This window comes from Oratosquilla oratoria, chromosome 41, assembly GCF_046742065.1.
Source record: "Oratosquilla oratoria isolate Oo_2021 chromosome 41, ASM4674206v1, whole genome shotgun sequence".
Classification (NCBI taxonomy): Eukaryota; Metazoa; Arthropoda; class Malacostraca; order Stomatopoda; family Squillidae; genus Oratosquilla; species Oratosquilla oratoria.
In genome coordinates this window covers 5,005,001-5,010,000 of record NC_134817.1, presented here as the reverse complement: position 1 = coordinate 5,010,000, position 5,000 = coordinate 5,005,001, and the positions used below count along the sequence as shown (strand labels likewise).

At 36.3% G+C, this 5,000-nt stretch overlaps 1 protein-coding gene and 1 long non-coding RNA gene across 4 annotated transcripts in view; one reads left to right on the top strand and one right to left on the bottom strand.

Annotated features, from left to right (window-relative positions):
• Nucleotides 1-1,258, top strand: part of LOC143020904 (cilia- and flagella-associated protein 418-like) — a 61,231-nt gene extending 59,973 nt beyond the window's left edge. For all 3 annotated transcript variants that reach the window (XR_012965955.1, XR_012965954.1, XM_076177807.1), the window contains one exon: nucleotides 1-1,258. This exon is cut by the window's left edge. The gene's annotated coding sequence lies outside the window, so the exon portion shown is untranslated.
• Nucleotides 1,259-2,097: 839 nt separating this feature from the next.
• Nucleotides 2,098-5,000, bottom strand: part of LOC143021261 (uncharacterized) — a 10,611-nt gene continuing 7,708 nt past the window's right edge. The window contains exon 2 of the long non-coding RNA XR_012965981.1: nucleotides 2,098-2,582. This is a non-coding gene — a long non-coding RNA (uncharacterized LOC143021261). The remainder of the gene's footprint in view (nucleotides 2,583-5,000) is intronic.

Genomic DNA, 5,000 nt, shown 5'->3' with positions numbered 1-5,000 from the left:
ATCTCCAAATATCAAATTATATATCCGTCATATATAGCAAAGCTGAATGATGAATTAAGAGATTGTAAACCTATACGAATGTTCGACATAATGTTCTCTAAAGAAATCTAGATGTCTGTAAACGAAGTCATATTTTAGTTATTCGAATGGAGGTTGAAGGCAGTATGTAGGAGGAAAAATAGCCCAGCGTGATAACTCATGAAGTATTGTACTGTGAATTTGTACATAAATGTACTTTGATCAGCTATAAGTATTACATCAGTACTGTGTAATAGAGAGAGAGAGAGAGAGTCCGTAGACAATCAGTCGGGAGAGAGGAGAAGGAAGTTGAGAGAGCAGTAGACAGATGTAAGACAGGAAGAAAGAGGGAGACTGAAGGAAGAGAGAAAAACAGACAGCAATAAATAGACAAAAGGGAATTGAGAGAAAAGGGGGAAGAGGGAAAGAGAAGAGAAGAGAGTGATGACCATGACGTCACCAGTGCTCCGTCCGTTCCCAATGAGTCACCACGTCCACAGTTGGTAAAATTCACGACGAGCCAGCGTTCAATACACAATTAAAATTATTTATTTATTTATTTAAATCTTAGTTTTTATTATTTTCTGTAGTTAGGAGATTTTCTAAAAATGAGCAAAATAAATTAGCTGTAGCCAGAGTAGATATAGGAATATTTGCTAAAATTAATAGATTTTCGTGGCAGACCTAAGGTTAGTTACGGGATTTGATGTTCAATAAAATCAACAAACAGATCTACGAACAGACGGTACCCCCCAAACGTATCAGGAAGGACCATATTATAAAAGAAATAATAAATAAAAACACTCCAGGGGACGATGCAAGAAATACAAAATTTGTTGACATTGCGCTCTCCATTTTTGGCGGGTATTTTCGTTGGCGATATTTTTTAGGTGTTTATACCCAGATGGCAGGAATTGATGGCGCGTTTTACTGCGTTTTACCTCTCCCCCTTTTCCCCTCCCCCTCCCTCCGGCCGTGATTGTGATTTTGGATTTGAAAAAACGCGTTTGATATGACGCGACATGGAACGAAACCGTCGAAGATGAATCTAAATGTTTGAAATTAATTCGACGATATTTAGCCTTTCGGCTACCGGGCGACGCCCTTGTAACAGACTTTGGGCTCCGTGAGAGCACAAGTCGATTTTATTCAGCTGCGGGTATCCAGTGGTGACAATTCTTTTTATTTATTTGTTTGTTTTATTTTATCTTTATTATCATCATTATTATAAGTATTACTATTATTATCATTACCATATGTATATATGTGTGTATATATATGTATATAGATATATATATATATATGTATATATATACATATGTATATATGTATATACATATACATATATATAATATATATATATATATATATATATATATATATATATATATATATATATATATATATATATATATATATATCAAATTCTAAACCTAACAATATAAGCCCGGGAAAAAAAAACTCACAAACGGAAAGAGAAACACAAACAAAACAAATTCATGATAAAGAACAAGCGAACAAAATCACAAATAAAGATATCACCAACACGACGTTCAATTTGAACAATTTCATTCAGGCTAACACCAAGTGATTTTCTTTAGCTAAGGAAGTGGACACGTGACGAGGCTTGGTTGAATATTATCTCTCTCTCTCTCTCTCTCTCTCTCTCTCTCTCTCTCTCTCTCTCTCTCTCTCTCTCTCTCTCTGTAAGGATGTCGGTCGGCATCTTTTGCAGCATGTGACACGTGAGGTACGAATGAGTCTCTCAGCTTAGCCGTCGAGACGCAGCAATGGGTCTTGGTAGGTAAGTGTCGATTCTTTCTCTGCGTCATCTCGACCTTGACCAGAAAACGAACTAACGACTTTTGTTTCCTGTATTCTCAGTATATCCTAACTATATAATTTTTGTTTTTCATTTTTGCCATACTTATTTTCTTATATATATATATATATATATATATATATATATATATATATATATATATATATATATGTGTGTGTGTGTGTGTGTGTGTATGTATATATAATGTTATTGTCGACTTTCTTCCGTTGGCACGAGTTGAATTAAATCATCTGACGTCCAGGAAATTGAATATATTAAGTGCACCAGTGTAATAAAAATTATTTTCACATGGTCTTGCCCTCAGCTGAATATATATACTGGATGTATCAGAAATATTAAGTTGTGTGTTGCTTCAAAGTTGTCGCGGCTCGCATCAGCCGCTTGTTGCGTCATGTCGTCGGTATTTTTCAAATCGTTGACGACTCAAGTCGTTGCTCATCTGTTCGCGGGTGAGAAGGAAACCATACTGATTATTTTTATTCGTATTACTTATCTTTTGACAATATTTCAATTAAATCTTTATTCATCGAAATCTGTGATGTAAATTACATATTTTGTTCTGGCTGAAGGCATGTGATTTTTATGCAGAGGAAGCTAATTGTGCTGTATTTGGTAAAAAGCACATAAATATCTCACCGTGCTGACGGCAGAACTCCACTAGTAGATTTGGGCTAAGTTTGTGTCACAGGTGTGTCAGATCGAGGCGTGAGGATAGTCTGTCCTGTGATATATACCGTATATATATATATATATATATATATATATATATATATATATATATATATATATATATATATATATATATTTTTTTTTTTTTTTTTTTGCAACTTTACTTTTAAGTGGGAAAGTATTTTATGGTAATTAAGCCAATGGCAATTATGATAATAATAGTAATATTAATTCATTATAAAATAATATAATTGCAATTTAATAATGATAATAAAATCGCCAGCATCTTTTTAGATCTAGACAAACATGGGACATATTTAAGTTACAATATTTATTTTATTCTGGCTACCTTCAAGATATTTTGTTCGTTTCTGGTGTTCAACCTTTCTCACTTAAACCATACCGTATCATCCCATATATATTGTTGTTCTACCTCTTAATGACCACTATATCACTAAATGAATTTGCTAAACATTCAGGAATTACACTTTTTTTCCCTACTCGTCACCACTAGTAGAGGTGCCTGTCGTTGGTCCTATAATTAATGTTATCTAGATTATTATAATGGTAATGTTATTAATGATAGGAACAAGATTGTTTAGGAAAATATTGAAGTGTTTTATGTATTTTGTGTGTGCGCTTGTGTGTGCTGTTGTGTTTACCATGAAATTAGCAGTTCATTCATCTTAATATATCGTCTCATTTTCTCTATTTCATACCAATAAAATCCCACTGGATTTAAGAAAAATTGCCTTCGGCGCCTACCACTGCAAGCACCTTTCTCGCCTTGCGTGTGTGTATTTGCACCTAAATCTACGTCGCCGTTGGGTAGCCATATCTGTTCAGAAAATCTTACTTATCTATTTCTGTTTTCGTAATACGAACGATACATTTCGTATAAATAATCATTGAAGCCTAGTGTGTGCACTAAATAGGTGCTCTTTTAGTGTGACACTAGGCCTGCCGATGAGCCTTTGTCAGTGTGGAATGGAGTTTGTATGCTACTGCATGGCTTGGGACGACGCCTACTGCGCAAGGCTACAGCGCATGTACGACAACACGTCATAGCTTGTCAAGCGCGCGAACAAGCTTCATCTTTTATTTCATTTCTGCCTCTTTCCAAGACGTTCTTTTTTATTTTTTATTTCTTATTCATACCATGCCCTTGGTCCTTAAGTTTATCAATCAGTTTTAGTATTTTGGTCTTCGTTGAAGAACTGTCTGTTGAGGGATCTGTGGAGGGATATTTTGATATCAGTTGACTCAACAAACGCAGCCTGCCTGAAGTGTCGGTTTGAGTTTGTGCATTGTTGTCCTTCATATATATGACATTATAACAACGAATTAAATGTTGTTATTCAAAATAGACATAGGATGATAAGATTTGCACGAAAATTTATGTATTTAGATAAAGCAACAATTTATTTGAAAATTATACTTTGTCACATTTACCACCTGTTGGTCGTCATACTCGACATGTGAAAGAGAAAATGCACGTAAATATTGAAATACCAGTACCAAAGGTAAATAAATATTCCATCAAACGTCCAATTTCGTGAGAACAAGTGTTGGTAATGTTAGACAGAATCGAACGAACATACCAATTATTTATCCGTCCATTAACGTTGTATGTGCTCACATGCAAGGTAGATGAAAATATATATCTTATTTTATCAATTTTATATTTTTTCATGCATTAGAGATGAACGTGTTATATGTTATGAAATTTATTGAATATAAGTGATTCACTCCTTGTTTGTTTTAATCCTTTTTTAAGTACAACATGAATTTATTATCTTCAACATGGCGTCAGGCAAACGAAATGCATTAAGTAGTAAACAATAAAACTAATCCCAATAATTGTTTAATTAAAACTTGAAGAGGGCTTATTTCCAAACGAATAGAAATGCAAACTAATATCAGATGGACTAATAATGAAACAACGCAGGAACTGTTATGGATAAGTTGAAAGTATTAAAGAAAATTAATGACGTTGTAAACAACGAGACTGTGTGTGTGTGTGTGTACGCGCATTGTGTACATAAAACGTCAGTACCATAAAACCACCGGGGTTATCATCCCCTGGGGACCCAAATGGGTGGACCGGCAGTCAAAGGGGCCCCACATAGGGTGGGCCTTGATACACTGGGGCCCGACCTACGGGTGTGGGGGGCCCCATCTCCCCACACAGCAGTTGAGCGGCCGTCTCGGGTCGCTAGCCGACGCCGCGACAGAGAAGCCTCCTCTTCTCTACCTCCTCCACGACCACCATCTCCTCCTCCTTCTCCTCTTCCTCCTCCTCCTCCCCCCTCCTCCTCCTCCCACTGCTCCTCCTCTTCCACCATGCATGCAAGGTTGCATCCACGTCTTCACACACCACTTTCAATGCAGCCCCTTGTGCGCTATTATCTTGCGTTGCCCCCTTAACACCCCGAGCTCAGACAGGCTACCGTGCCGATCCACTCGCCTC